This window comes from Tachypleus tridentatus, chromosome 9 (genome assembly GCF_004210375.1).
Source record: "Tachypleus tridentatus isolate NWPU-2018 chromosome 9, ASM421037v1, whole genome shotgun sequence".
NCBI classification, from domain to species: Eukaryota; Metazoa; Arthropoda; class Merostomata; order Xiphosura; family Limulidae; genus Tachypleus; species Tachypleus tridentatus.
The window spans coordinates 138,732,091-138,749,083 of record NC_134833.1 but is presented as its reverse complement, the minus strand read 5'-3'; the positions used below and the strand labels follow the sequence as shown (position 1 = coordinate 138,749,083).

General features: G+C 34.0%; 1 protein-coding gene across 1 annotated transcript in view; it reads right to left on the bottom strand.

Annotated features, from left to right (window-relative positions):
- Nucleotides 1–16,993, bottom strand: part of LOC143227495 (neuroglian-like) — a 63,280-nt gene that overhangs the window by 20,724 nt on the left and 25,563 nt on the right. The window contains exons 2-3 of the mRNA XM_076458936.1: nt 9,072–9,171; nt 492–699 (exon numbers count right to left, since the gene is read on the bottom strand). The gene's annotated coding sequence lies outside the window, so the exon portion shown is untranslated. The remainder of the gene's footprint in view (nt 1–491; nt 700–9,071; nt 9,172–16,993) is intronic.

Genomic DNA, 16,993 nt, shown 5'->3' with positions numbered 1-16,993 from the left:
TTCTGGTAATGTCCGTTTGCTTCTTACCATTTCTGGAAAGTTGGGCAATTTGACGCCCTATAACTTATTCTGGCACTAACGAGGCTTAACTCTGCACTAAGTACAGAGAAATTGTCTGAACAAAGTGTTGATATGTTTATAAAAAGATTATACCAAAACGGGTTTATATTCTGATGAACAAATGCTCAAAACAACTTATTCACATCAAAATAGCTGCTGGTTCACATTTGTCCGATCATACACTACCTTCTCTGTTACTATTAGGGCATTTAGGTAATAAAAACTCTATACATGCAGACAATAACATCAGTATAGAACAGTATGTAAACATTTTGGCCAAAACTATAGGTGATCAGGAATAAAAGACTTATATAATACAGGACATTTAAACGGCAGAAAAGTCATTGCTAGTATTACAAGCAAGAAGTGACCGATGAAATGACTTTATTAATAATGAACATAACAATCGAGATACAACAAATTACACTTACAGAGGCTGTGGATCCCCTTCAGCTTCACATTTCAGGATTACTGGAATGATGGACTCGCCTTTGTGAGTGCTACGTGATAAAACTGTTCTGATTGTGATGGTTGAATGACGATGGTTGGAGGAGACGGAATATAAAGGACATCATTAGCGCTACAGATTTCCAGGAGGATCGCAAGAAGAAGTAATGATAAATGGACCATCTTGGAGCACTATAAGCAAGACAAAAATCTGTTTTTAAATTGAAAATAGCTGCATTAGCAAGTACTTCTTTTCTCAGTTTTGAAGATCACATTCTACCAGCTATGCTATGAAAATATACTCGAAACTAATGTTCTCCAGCGAATATCTTTCCAACACATAAACATCATATAAACTAGTACGTAATATGAACATTGTGAACATAAATTTGCATTTGTTACGTTAATGTTGACACAGTGCATACGCAAGCCTCCCTTTTGAAACAAATATTGCAGCAAGGACACTACAAAATAAAATTGCCCTAAAAGTTATCATACTACTCTATGTGTATTAGCCCAGCATGGCACTGGACTCGTATCCCCGTCACACCAAACATGCTCGCCCTTTCATCCGTAAAGGAGTTCTAATATGACAGTCAATTCCACTATTCGTTTGTAAAAGAGTAGCCCAATATTACCCTTGGCTGTATTGCACTACTGAAGACCTATTTGAGTATTACACTTGGCTGTATTGCACAACTGAAGACTTACTTGAATATTACCCTTGGCTGTTTTGCACTACTGAAGACTTACTTGAGTATTGCACTTGGCTGTATTGCACTACTGAAGACTTACTTGAGTATTACACTTGGCTGTATTGCACTACTGAAAACTTACTTGAGTATTACACTTGGCTGTATTGCACAACTGAAGACTTACTTGAACATTACCCTTGGCTGTTTTGCACTACTGAAGACTTACTTGAGTATTACACTTGGCTGTATTGCACTACTGAAGACTTACTTGAGTATTACACTTGGCTGTATTGCACTACTGAAGACTTACTTGAGTATTACACTTGACTGTATTGCACTACTGAAGACTTACTTGAGTATTACACTTGGCTGTATTGCACTACTGAAGACTTACTTGAGTATTACACTTGACTGTATTGCACTACTGAAGACTTACTTGAGTATTACACTTGGCTGTATTGCACTACTGAAGACTTACTTGAATATTACACTTGGCTGTATTGCACTAGTGAAAACTTACTGAAACATATATGTTTATAGGTACAAGAGGAATTCAACAGTAACTGTATGTTTCAGTTTTGGTTTCTTGTCAGTTAAGAATAACCAGTTTTGTGTTTGGTTCATATAGAGTAATTTTAGCATAATGCTTATTTTAATACTTCATAGTTTTCTACAACTACAAAACTGCTGTTACACGTTAGAACTTTGCCGCTGAATGTGCCAAGTATCAGAAGCTACGGTGACAAAGGTATTGGTATACAATTACTGAAGTACTGGGGATAATATACACGACTGCGTCTGTTTGGTCAGATTAGGATAATATAACTGATAGATCAGGACAAGTTTCGGACAACAATGAACGACAGTGTGATATAAATATGGACGTGTTTTTACAATACTGGTTGAACGATGGTGAGAGGTTTGTTTGTTTTCCACTTGTCCTTATTAAAACAATTTCTTACCTATGTACAGAAAGAAGAAACCTATCGTTCCAACAGACGATTATTAATCAGAGTTTGGGTTCAAGCATCAGCCAACGTTAAGTCAGTCAAAACTACAGAAACAAGCTACTACGGTTTTATATAGACTCCTAAACTGTCAAGCCTCAAAAGAATTACCGATTTTCTTGAGCAATCCATGGAACTTAACACAAAATTAATGCGTTGCCCACAACCTATTCGTTACCCCAACCCCCCACGCACCTGGCGTCATAAATGAACCTCTATTGTAAAGCTTGGAAACACGTTGAGTGACGCTTTGATTCAACAGCACCTTATAAACCCAAGGAATTTACGTAAGCCAGTATATCAAAAATGCAATTGCGTCTCTAGGACAAACTGCCAGTTCATCTGTCAATTTGGATTACGACGTTCATAGATTATAAACTGTCAGTAATAAAGGTCTCAGCAGAACAGTGAAACCTTGCTATGTGTCCTTGTCTTTGTGATTAACAGGAAAAGGTTTAACAGCTCATCTTTAAAACTTACAATAATAAATTTTTCGTTTTTTCTAACCTTAGAAAATTAAAAAAAAATTAGACCCATCAATTCTTTTCTATAGTTTCTTAAATATAGGTTACATTTTTGTTAAATAAAACTACATTAGAATAGTTTTAAAGTTAATTCTATCTCTCTTTTTAAGCTGAGTTTTACAACTGTTGAATTAAACTTTCAGTTATACCAACTTTATATTTTTACAAAGTTTCTAAGTACAGGAAATATATAGAATAACTCATTAGTGATGACTATAAATCCAGTTGAAGTAAATATACAGTAGAAACAGCTGAGATGGATTTTAAAAAAATTAGTTAAAACACAAAATAAGTAACAGCGTATGGACTACATCATTAATTTAATATGGACTTTTTAAGACTTCATTCTTAACCTGATAAAACGTTGTTACTTATTTTGTGTTTAAAATAAAACTTATTAATACCCATGTTAGTCGTCTTTATAATACAATAACAACTTGTTTCAAACATCTTCAACTTCACTGATTAAATACATTCCAGCTACAGTGTAAGAACTGATCGTGGGAAAAAAAATTATAAAGTTTCACAGCTTTAGAAAGCTTTTAAGGAAACCCACATCATAGCCTTAATACAATAGATTCAGTGTTCTATTGAAATACTTGATAGCTTTCAATTTGATAATACACAGCAGATCAGTGAGAAGGTTTGCGGTCTTCTTTTCGTTAGCGGAATAAAAAAAAAAACTACAAAGAAACAGCGACTAAAGAAGAATTAGAGCCAAAACAGGAGCTTTAAGAAAAAAATTCTGTCAAAATTATAACATGCACGTGCACATATACACTCACGTATTCATAAAATGTTAATAAAAAAAAGAAGGAAATCGTGTAAACGAAAGAAAGAATAAAAAGAGATTGTTTTCTCTATGTATCAGCTGTGAATACAGTTCACTTGTGTTTTTCTGTTTCCGCCAACCAAACAAACGATAATATCAATCTTCAAATATAATTTTTGTTATTTACACATTTCAGTTTTTAATGATCTATTTCATTACTTAAGTTGACTACACCTTAAGTCACAGATGTTTTGCCCCCCCTCATTTTTTTCTTTTATATATTTCGTTATATGCAAACTAATGTTTCGGAGGTTTAAAAAAAGTCTTCAAAACGTTCAGGTAGGTCTGCGTCCTACAGAAGAGCCTCACTGAAGTCTGGGACGTTAGATGTAGCTAAACTTATCCGTTCAAGAGGTCATATCGCGGTGGCTGAAAGCATTCTTGATGTTTATTACGAAATACTGAATTCGTTTGATAAACGTAAAACTATTGCCAAGATACGATTTTGTTATGTTAGAGTTATATGTTTAGTTATCATGAATAAATGTAAGTATATATATATATATATAAAGGCCCTATGTGCATGTGTCCGTTTGTATGTACGCTAGAGAGTAAGCCAAAAATACAAATCACGTTTACTTTTAGAAATATCCTCACTTTCATCTAGCCTTCGAAATTATTAAATATATAAAAAATACCAATACTTTGAAAAATACTAAACAGTAAAAGGTAGGGTGTTGACAGAAGGGTGTTGTGCATTTCCTAGTAATAAAAAATACCGCAGCATACACGTCCTCGAATGTCTCAACCTAACACATGTATGATATTACACAACTGAAACTAACTATGAAAACAGATCTTAGATCTGATTGGCTATTCTCAAGAAAAAAAAACTGTTCGGTCTCAGTAAAAGAAGCTTTATGTGAATCAACTTCCATTTCTGACAACACATTCTCTTTCATGTTTGGTTGTGAAAAGATATCCTATATAACATTTACAAAGTTTATAAACCTAGCACCAGATGCCACTGCTAACACGTTTTGCTTTTCTTTACCACCAGTTGTTCTTCTTGGGCTTAAATAATTATTTTACTCCTCTTGCCAGATGTCACTGGTGCGTAACACATAGGTGCAGTCTGTCACCTCACGCCTACTAGTAATACGAAAATGACGTTCCTTAACTTTTTGGTGAGGTGTCTCTGGTACATTAATCAGTTAATTTTACAATGGTAAATATTAATGATTATGTACACAGAAGCAGTATATTTCTCCTTCTCTCTTTTTTTATTCTTTATCGGAGTAGTCATGTAAGAATATACAAGGGTTTGTGAACGATTCTCAAAATAAAGAAAATGTAAATTTTTAACTTTTATATCCTAACTTTTTATTTACATTACTCTTACCTTAACGTAAATGTGCAATAACATTTCGAGTGTCTAGTAAACACCACCCTTTTAAATTACATACCCACTCTGGTATCAGTTAAGATACGAGCTTAACAAGATACGAGATTAGTTATGCTTTAACAGTTGAGTAAAAAAAAAAAAAGTTGTAGTAGTTATAACCGAATAACTCAATGAAAAAAAAAACAACAAACAACTAAGCTGTATGTCTTCTGAACAGTTTCAGTTTGAACAATTTAGGTCACAAGACTGGATCATACCTTTATCATGACATGTTTAATTTTTACACAAATTTAATAAGTTCAGGCGTTTGTCAGTTCGTGTAAACGTAAGCCAAAAGGCCATATGTGTATGAAATTGTAGAATGCAACAAGTACAAGAAAAAACAAAACAAAGATAACAGAAAGTACTTAAGCGTATCACGGAGTTTTCTAACGCGTAGAACGAGCGACAAGGATCAATACGTTTAATAATGGCTAAAAACGATTCGCTGCCACGCCAGCATTCAAATCAACCAATAGGTTTTTAACGCGTGGTGTAACCAGTTTAATTAATTAATTAATATATATATACACCACTTGTTACAAATCTTTATCTTGTACTGTTATACAAACGTACTTACACACACACATTTCTATTGGTAATAAATTATTTGATTTTTTTGGGAGGTAGAAATAAAATATAGAACTAGAAGGGGGTGTAACTGTGACGTAAGCGAAGGGGATACTGAAGAAAAAGTAATAACTTAGGGATCAGAACATCTGGTTTCTGGATCATGATTTATATTCCACCAGTCTTTGCAGTTTTATTTACGTCGACTGAAATCCCTATAGATTTGTATTGAAAAAAATCACAAAAATTAAACTATAGTTTATTTACATTTGATTTGCTTTGACGTAAAGCTACATAATTCACTTTATCTTCTACGGGGAATCGAACTTCGGATTTTAGGTTCGTAAGTCTGTAATCTTATTGACGACCCACCGGGGGACGCCCCATTAATACTTACGTGGCTCATTCCACCAGACTTCTACTCCAAAAGCGCTTTTAAAGTAAGTTAATTTGAAACTAGCATGCAATTCATGTTAGACAATAATATAAACAATATAACATTTATAGTTATTCTCTAATTTTTTATTGGTTTTGTATATACATGTCCGAACAATACATTTTGAAAAGTACTTTTTTCAGCTTCACATTTCTTAAGTTAGCCCTAAAAATATTAAAGGTGCAATAAATGTAATTACACTAGACTTACATTAACTGCCGAGTCTGTGATTTAAGCTGAAAGTGTGTATGGTTTTAATAACGAAATATAAAAAGAACTTAAGCCTCCTTTTTTTAACATTGGGATTGACTGTCACATTATAATGCCCCCACGACTGAAAGGGCGAGCATGTTGCTTGATGTGACGGGTTTTCGAATCTGCGACCCTTAGATTACTAGTCGAGAGCCCTATTTTCTTCACAATAGTCTAAAATATAATATGCTAATATGTTAATAGGAAAGTGTTACTTAATAGTAATTAACACAATGGTAGAATAGTATGGAGCTCTACTTTGTTTTTTCTATTTTTGTCTCTCTCTCTCTATAGGCTTAAGTGCTTGAGCAGATTTCAAACTTAGGTCAAATTTACAGAGTAAATGCTGGGTGTGGTTGGTTGGTATGCCTAAGCCAACAAAACTGTCATCGTGGTTTCATTGACGCCAGATTTTAGGATTAGTTTTAAGTCCTGTTGGTAATGGTTCGTTGTAAACAAACGCTGCTTGGCATTGTAACATAAAACCTTTTTACAAAGCTAAAAGATAAAATATCACAATCGTCTTATAAATATTGATTTTTTATCTTTCTATGTTTTACGCTTTGATCGACTTATAAATAAAAACTTTTGTCTTGTAATTGATGATTTAATCTTATAAATAAAGATTTTTTTTTTTTTAAATGATAACTTGATCTTTATAAGTATTGATTTATTTCAGGATGTGTGTTAAGCTGTAAACACAAAAGTCTTAATAATGTTTAGTTTAATTTTTTCAGTTTCTTCAAATATCAACATATCGTTTTATGTAGCTATAATAAAACATAATACATTTTTCTCTCAGAAAAATCTAAGCTATAGAAACAGCCACGAAGTGTAAGAACATTTGAAAGGATATTATTTGAATTTTTTTTAATATCAAATTTTGAATTTTATTACGTCATTCAATTCAAATTATTTTCTTGTAAGATTTCACGGTTTTTAAACACTGCAGCAACTGTTCAAATATTACGAACAATTTATTATATATTGGCAAAAATGCTTTTAAAAGAGCATAGAAATGTATCTCTAAAGCTTAATAGTTACGACATTTGACTGAGAGTGGCAGGTTCATATCCCATTCAACCTTCTACCCTTTCTGATGTGCTCGTCCTTTCAGCTGTGGAAGTATTATGATGTCATGATCAATTCTAATCGTTCTCAAAGAACAGCCCCAGAGTTGGTGATGGATGCTGTTTAATCGCTGCCTTATCTCTATTAGGAACAGCTAGCAGAGACATCACTCCGAGTTCCATTACGAGAAATGCAACAAACAGAGGCCTATCTTTCGAAATCATGTATAATTTTTTTGAATTGTAGCTTAATATTTCCTTCCGACCCACTAAACTATAAATTATTATTTTTATTTTATGTTGTTTCATATTTAATAAAAAAAATGGTGTAATATCAAAAACTGATCTCATAAAATTTTGACGCGTTTACTAGAAAATATGAACATCGCCCACAAACTACTAGGTTTTGGACATAAAGAATGTCTCCAAGATTAAACTACTAGAACGGGGTCGGGTTTGGTAGTTTAATATTACCCACAAATCAACTGGTGAATGTAGATAAATGGTTCTCAAAATAATAAATCATAATTCTTTAACAAAAATGTCTAAACTTTATTTTGACAATTCAGTTAAATGTTTTGGAAAAGGTGAGTGTTAACCAGAGGTTAATGAATGTGATATTCTAAGGATAAGCCAAGCAAACATACAACAAATACTTTCATTCAGGAGGTCCATGGACCTAATAAACAGAAGTGTAGTGATTTGGTGCAGATGGAATAAAAAAAAAAAGATAAGACAAGGCGCGAAATTGAAAAACGACATCACATCATTAATTGAAGACAAAAAATAAACTAATTAGAAACATTTGAAGACTATTAGTATTTCTGATGACAGCAGAACGCGCGATCAGTAGGTTAAAAGTAATGGCGATTAGTTATTGCGACAGAATTCCTACAACAAGTCTTGACTTTAAAACCAGGAATGGAACAGCTATTGATAAAAAGTATTAAACTGCTTCCACATTACACATTCTCTCTGGAGCTGACCAATCACATATCTTTATTTCGTGTGAGAGCCGTAAAGTAGTTCCATATACAAACGGTAAAGTAGAACACAATGCAGGTATTACATAAAATGTTGGATATTTTCTATGAATGAACCCTGCTACACAAAGTAACACATAACTTCGACCGAATTTAATAGGTTCTGATTTATAACTCTACACAAACATGCACAGTTTTGCAAAGTTAAGATATATGTTACGGTAAATTAAGACATATCGTACTTTCAGAACAATACTTATTGAACGTCATTCAATAATACAGGTCAAATGCCAGGAAATAAAAGAGATCAAGGTCAGTAATAAAGATAAAATTCACGCAAAAATACAGGTCGAAAGACACGCGATAATAGAGATGAAAATTCATGCAAACACGTATAAAACAAGCTGAAGAGCAAGTAGCATGCCATCCAGGAATCGGCTAAATCGGTGTAAGTTAAAACGAGCTAAAGACCCAGATCACAACAAGCTATACATCACGTACGTGACATGAAATACGTAAATGACAATTATGTTTCTGTTATTTTTAAAGAATTTTATCATAGTTTTTCAAGCTAAATAACCCTCAGTGGTACAGCGGTATGTCTGCGGATTCACATCGCTAGAAACTGAGTTTCGACACTCGTGGTAGGCAGAACATAGATAGCCCACTGGGTATCTTTGTGCTTAATTCCACACAAACAAATTAAACCATTCAAGACTGAATTTTTTTTATCATAACTACACTCTCGTTGAGCTCAGCAGTTTTTATTTTTTATTATAATAAGAACCAGTGAATGAACTGCTATACTTACGTGGAAGTCAGATGTAGGATTATTGAAGTGATGGAAGTCAGCAGTTTAGAAGCTCAACTGATATATATAGATCATGTACCTTGTCTTGTAGTCTAAGTAACTAAAGGAAGAACAAATAGTATAAGTAATATTTTCTATTATATTCTACACAGCAATAACTTTCATTTTATCTAAATTATATACATTGATAAATATCTTTGCCATTGTAAATTAAGGTAGTTTAAGAGCTGATATCAATTTTTTTGAGAAGTGTGTCATTTTCGCTCTTCTAATAACTATAGTAATGTTAAAATTAAAGGTAAAACATCCGGTAGTAAAGTTATATTTAAAAATAAGAATGAAATTCAAATAAAATAATTACCCCAAAAGTATAATATCCAAGAAAGTGTGTACAAGTATATATTTACTACGTGGGCCTCAGCATGGCCAGGTGGTTAGGGCGCTCGACTCGTAATCTGAGATATGCGGGTTTGAATCCCTGTCACACCAAATATGCTCGCCCTTTCAGCCGTGTGTATATGTGTGGGGTTATAAGGTACTGTCAATCCTACTATTCGTTGGTGAAAGAGTAGCTCAAGGGTTGGCGGTAGGTGGTGATGACTAACTTGCCTTCCTTCTAGTCTATTATTGCTAAACAGCTAGCGCAGATATTCCCCGTGTAGCTTTACGCAAAATTCAAAACAAATAAACAAAAAAATTTCCTGCGTGAAAATAAGGCATTTTTAATTTCTTATAGAGATAACAAGCCTGATTTATAAGCCTGCTTTACATATCTGATTACACTAAAATTCCACCATTTCAAATCATCACCGCTTCTTTACGAACTTGCACGCACCGCAAGGCCTTCTTCCACTCGGAATGGTGTGCTTTTAAAATACTTTATCTGTGAGTCACTTTGGGATCAAATACTACCTGTTATTTAAATAAGTATAAATATTTCATCTTATATGACGATATAATCTTATTACATAAGATAATATACAGTCCGTTGTAAACTACAGTTATTTATTAAAGAAGATCGTTGGAAGTAACTATCTTCTTTCAACACATGTACTTATGGCTACTAAGTCAACCTCTACCTATTTCGAAATTACATTCTAAGATTGATAATACAGGCAACAAACCCTTACTCATAAATCGAACTACCTCTTTTAATTTATTTTAAATTTAGAGTGTAAGTAAAGTATTTTTTTGCAGTTAAGCACAAAGCTGCACAATGAATTGCCTCTGCTCTGCTCACCACGGGTATCGAAATCCAGTTTCTAGCGTTGTAAGTCCACAGACGTACCGCTGTGTCATTGGGAGCGTAAGAATATGGGTTGTATATTTAAAAGTACTTTTAACAAAGCATGTACAACGTGATACTATGGTTTGTGGCCATGATCGTATCTATTGATCAGACAACGTAAAGAATGAACTGTTTATGAATCAACGTCGTCAAAGTTCACTACACATCATCAACACCAGAGGGAAACGTAGTAAAAGTGAAAACGCAAAGCATGTGAGACTACTAAACTCAGAGCTAACACACGTCTTTAGTGTTTTTTTCCTTTTTTTTTATACATTGGTCCTGAAATCACTTAACTGGCTTTGCTTAGTCTCATGGTCATGATTACGCAGTAACACTAAACACTGTAACAACTTCTGCGAAGTGCAGAGAGACCAGGCTATGGTTATAGACGTTGACAAAATTTCCTTCCAGTCTATGACCATACACGTTAACAAAATTTCCTGCCAGTCTATGACCATACGCGTTAACAAAATTTCCTGCCAGTCTATGACCATACACGTTGACAAAATTTCCTGCCAGTCTATGACCATACACGTTGACAAAATTTCCTGCCAGTCTATGACCATACACGTTAACAAAATTTCCTGCCAGTCTATGACCATACACGTTAACAAAATTTCCTGCCAGTCTATGACCATACACGTTAACAAAATTTCCTGCCAGTCTATGACCATACACGTTGACAAAATTTCCTGCCAGTCTATGACCATACACATTGACAAAATTTCCTGCCTGTGTGTGTGTTTTTCTCATAACATGAGGCTATTTGCTGAACCCATCGTCCCTGTATGTGTTTTAAAAGCAGACGACTTGACAGGTACATCTTCAAATGGGATTTTTCCAACACCTTTTCTCGTGAATACAGACATTAGTTTTGAGATGAGGTTAAAAGTTTAAAACTTTGGCTAAAAAGCAATCATTAATCTTTGTAAATTATATTGTTAATGATATTATAAGATATTCTCAGTTTCATTGTAGTACATATATGAACTTAATAATTCGTTTGTTTTTTTCTAGGTCTATGAGGGCGTTCTTTTAGGGTACAGTTTTATAGTTCACTAATGTCCTAAACGCTCTGCTGTGAGAGTATAGAAGGTCTTTTTCTTCTAAGTGTTGTGTCCGATAATTCCGCATTTCTTTAACAATGTTGACATCTTCTTCCAGTTACAAGACAATTCTATAAGCGTTGAGCTTTTAATAGTCGGAAATTCACTACGAACCAAATACGTAGGCTAAACATGTCGCACTTAGCGACACGTTATTGTATTAGAAAATGCAAGTCATCCCAACAAAGTATTATTAAATTTCTTTATTGTTAAATTTGAGGTTGATGAAGTAAGTTTCCAAGGTTGAAGTCATGTTATAATCAGGTCTTTCTGATCCGAGAAAGTCAGTTACAGATTAGATCTCTCCAAATCTTTCTTCACAACGGCAAGACAAATAGGACATTAATGCTAAGTTATATGCATATATCGTAGGCAATAATTGAATATTAAATGATAAAGTGAAATAAGATTTGAGACATTAGGGAAGGCAATTTATAACAGTTACCTCCACCCCCTCCATCGAGAAGTTCAGAAATCGTCTGTCAAGTCTGTTCTGGAGTGAATAATTTCGACATTGAGGGCATTTCTCAGAGTTGAGTACAATATATGATTTCTATGTGATAGTTAAGGTATTTCATTTTATTTTTTCTAAAGAAGTTTAGGTTTTCTGAGATCAGAGAGCCCACTTAAAAGTTATTGAATGGTGGGACTTGGCCACTTGAATAAAGGAGTTGTAGTTCACATACGTCCTCATCAAGAGTGTCACCTTTAAACATATGGACTGTTTCTACTTGGACAAGTTTGTTCCGGAAACGTTACACGGTGATTTATCACTAAAATAAACAGCAAAGGAGGACATTTGACTCAAGCGAATAAACAGAACAAAATATTCATTCAAAAGAATGTGTTCGTCTGATATCAAATCGTTTGGTTAATGTTTTCGTTGTGACTTCTTACTGGCTGCTGGTGTAGAAGAAGCCTTTCCAAATAAGTCCACACAGGACAAGAACAACAGTAAGAACACTGTAACAAGGCTGAGAACCTCCAACTTATGCCAGTTTGTACAAATACCAATGTTGAAATATCTATTAATTTCATCCTTCAATAATTAAATTTTCGTTTTGGTGTTCTGTACGCTGTAAAAAAAAAGAAAAAAGTAAATATAAGGTTATTATTCTTTTAGTTAAAATTACACGCTGCAATGACTACCTCACAAAAGATTCTTTTGGTTTGGCCTGTGTCTGTGTTCACTCTCTGAGGTGGGGAAAGCCTATTTCAGGATACGACACAGACACTTGTAGAAACTGATATGTATGGATTATGTGTAATGTGAAACTCTTCTGATTTGAAAGTATGATATAATTATTATTGTCCATGTACAATACAAGTGTTTTGGAAAACGTTTTTCGCACCAGCAGCCAGGATAGTGACAACAGAATTAAAGAATTTGATAAATCAGCCATAAATATAGAGACCATTTTCATGAATAGATTGTTCACTTGTGGTTATTTGTTTGCTTTGCCGTCAATTTTCAGTTTAGTCTCACCGTGGTATTTTGATGTATTATAGTAAGTTTTGGCAACATACTCGATACCAGAGTTCCTGAATAAGTATATCAGTGGCTCTGCTTCAAATGGGTTTGACACAGGGCCAAACTAATACAAGCTTCTCTGAGATAGCTGTTCTGTATTAAACATTAACTATGCCTTTTGAACATCCGACTTACGACGATATTATTCATAATCTGTAGAATATATATATATATATAATTAGAAAAGTACTTGAATATACGTTACTACAAGTATACTATAAGCTAATCATGCAAAGGCAAAAATAAGTTATTTCTACTGAGACGGTCGGAATTCTTGATCTGTTGATGACAACTGTAGATAGGAAGAAGATTGATAATAATCTTCCTCAGAACAATCAACATCGAGAATTGAATGTTTTTTCAGCTGATGGAGTCAGATGACTCTGGATTTGTTATACCATGGTCTTCTCTGTCAGATGAATCCCGATTTATTCCCCCATGATCTTTTATATCAGATGTATCTGAACTTGTTCTCCCATGATCTTTTCTGTTAAATGTATTTGAACTTATTCTCCCATGATCTTCTCTGTCAGCTGTACGTTCTCTAACCTCATAATCGTAAATTAGGCTTTTGGTTATGTGCTCGTTGTTCATGTCGATAACTTGCTAAATGTTCTACTTTTGTTCTAATACTCATAAATACCATAAAAAAGCATGCACGTGATACTGTGAGCTAGATGAAAATAAGCGAATCTGAACAGTCTCGTAGAAGCAAACAACAAAGTTAAAAATATAGAAAGTGGTGACTAATGACTTCTTACATTGGTTGTTTATACATAAATCTTCGTAATTCAATACGTTACAATCTTGTGAAGCTAAAGGCAAAGGTAAAAGAGGCGTAAAAGGTAGCTATCAACCAGCACATTATCTAACAATACGTTTTGCTCTTTTTGTGTCTGTACACGTGGTATTAAGTCTTCCTTGGAAGACTACTGTAAGACCTAGAGTAATCAATATCCATCCTCCCTCTCCATAACTAAATGATGAGCATTTATAATATAGTTGAAATTTTGAGGGACGGTAGATCTAGTTTAAAACAAGGTTTAACACAGGAGGTAAAAGCACTCGAAAGAAAGCTCATTAAAAAATGTCAAGGTCGTTGTGTATTGGATACTGATAAGTTATGGGGCTCTGAAGACAAGCCTATAATTTCCAGAAGTTATATTTATGATGTAGATAGATCTATACTCTTTGACGTTAGAAATATTCCTGTGATTTTGCTGTGTAGTTATTAAATAAACAAAACTAATACATGAAATATAGTAGACAGTGTCACCTAGGTATCATTCCATGAATCTCAAACCAACAAAATGCAACTTCTATATATATAATCCTCAACAAAATACCACTTGTATATTATATTTATAATCTTCAACAAAATGTACATGTATATAGTAGTTATAATCTTCAATAAAATGTAACCTGTGTATTATCATACTATAATGGAACTCTTGCTTATATGACACTAGAATAACTTGTTAATACGCTACGTGAAACCCCTCAACTTCACGAAATTTGTATCCTGTATGCATGTAGGTTTGCAATAGATGTCACGATTTTTCCGTTTATCCTCCACTTCCCATCACGGATAACTTTATTTTTTACCATTCTCAGGGTTCAGATACGACGTCATGAAAACGTCATACGCGGGATCTAATGCATTGGCGCCATCTATACAAATATAATAGTAGTGTCTGTTATATGCTCATGTAAATACTTCGCAGGGTGTAGATGGATCTTCATTAAAATTGGTGTGGAGATTCATTAGGTCCATGGGGAAATACACACAAATTTTTAATTTTGCATTTTGCGGTTTTATGAGAGTTTTTGCGGTTTTCTTTACTACTACTTCACTCCTGTTGATGGATCTTTATCAAACTTGATATTAAGTTTTGTTGGATCCATGCGGAGATAGATATATGCAAACTTTGAATTTCACAGTTTGGGTTTTGCTGTTTTTTTTGGGCGTTTTGGGATTTTTAAAGTTATATATAAAGGAAACAAATGTTCATGTCCCGAAATAACATTTCATTAATCATGAATTTATATAACTTTCGTCCAGACTACGGGTATCTCAGCTACTAGTTATAATTCTGAACAAAACATACGTGTATATTACAGTTATAATTTTCAATAAAATACAACTTGTGTACTATAGTCTTATCCCTAAACAAAATACACCTGTATATTATTGTTATAATCCTCAACAAACTATTACCTCTATATTGTTGTTACAATTCTAATGATGCCAGCAAATTTTCAAATGAAATCGCAAATGATTTTGGCGGTTTGCAAATTATTGTATATTTCACAGAAGGTCAATGATAGTAAAATATTTCACAGAAAGTCAGTGATAGTAAAACATTTCACAGAAGGTCAATGATAGTAAAACATTTCACAGAAGGTCAATGATAGTAAAACATTTCACAGAAGGTCAATGATAGTAAAACATTTCACAGAAGGTCAATGATAGTAAAACAGTGTGAAATATGTCAGATCCTTCTTTTTAATCTTTCTTGATATTGCTGTAGTAAGATTATTTGTTTTTATTAAGTTACTTCTAAAACATAAGATAAATATTTTAAGGCTTAATACTATAATACTGCTAAAAATAACTGCATGGTACTACATCAAAACATTTTTTTTTCATTTGGCATCTTTTAATGTAAAACTTTTAGCTAGAAAGAGGTGGATAACTAGTCAGAAGCTCTCGCACGGCTTCAATGTTTCAAGGCCCATCACGGCCAGGTGGTTAAGGAACTCGACTCGTAATCCGACGGTCACGGGTTCGAATCTCCGTCACACCAAACATGCTTGCCCTTTCAGCCGTGGTCCGTCACACCAAACATGCTTGCCCTTTCAGCCGTGGGGGCGTTATAAAGTTTCGGTCAATCCCACTATTCGTTGGTAAAAGAGTAGCCCAAGAGTTGATGGTAGGTGGTGATGACTATCTGCCTTCCCTCTAGTCTTATAATGCTAAATTAGGGACAGCTCGCTCAAACAGCTGTCGTGTATCTTTGCGCGATATTACAAAGAAGTTACACAACCACTTCTGGTTATTATACAAATAAATATTTTAATCGCCCTATTATAATAATTTCCTACAGCCTTTTATGAGACAGTTTTTTTTCTGTAAAAAGGTACTTTGATATGCATGCTGCCCACATTTTTTGCTCTCATCATGTTTGCGTTCTGCGTAGAAAGTATATTTTAAGGAAACAATCTGGTAAGAGTTAATCTCGCTTTTATTTTCTAGCATAGGAACTTCCGTTGCCCACGCACACGAACAATTATGTTTATGGCAGTTATCGTTTAACGGATTAACTATATTAGTTACAGACAGACACACACAGAGGTAGGGCATAACTGAACGTATAATGACAGCCATTTTGTAGTTGGCAGGGTTCTTTCATCCTCTGGCAAGCCTGAAGACAGAGAATGAAATGGTTGAACGGTAATTTACGAATCAGTAAAATACAGAAAAAAACAAAAGAAGATATTGACCGAAACGTTCAGGAACGTAATTCTCGTGATTGAAACCAATTATATTAATAAATCTTCATTGCTCATAATGATATTTTAAGCCACTAAACTACACATGGTTACGCACAATTATAACTCACGTACGAGTACTAGCCAGCTATGATGACCCCAAATACTCCCAACTTGCATGACTCTATTGAACACGATCTTTATACATCGACTTCTAGAGAGAAATTAAAAATAACACGAAGAGTCCCAGCTCCCGGGATTACGTATCAATCATCAGCAAAGCGGCCACGTGACATACATACACGTGAGTATTCGAATACCATTGGTTATACTGTTTATAGTTATGTTCACGAAATATGATTCGCTAGTTTGGAGTATCACTTCATTAAAAGTGTTCATTCGGGTACAGTTTGATTGTTTATATTGCGATTTCCAGAGTCCGCCAGACGTTTGTGTGTTTAATACAAACGTGTAGTGGCACCCTCGTGTTAGACCTGCGTGT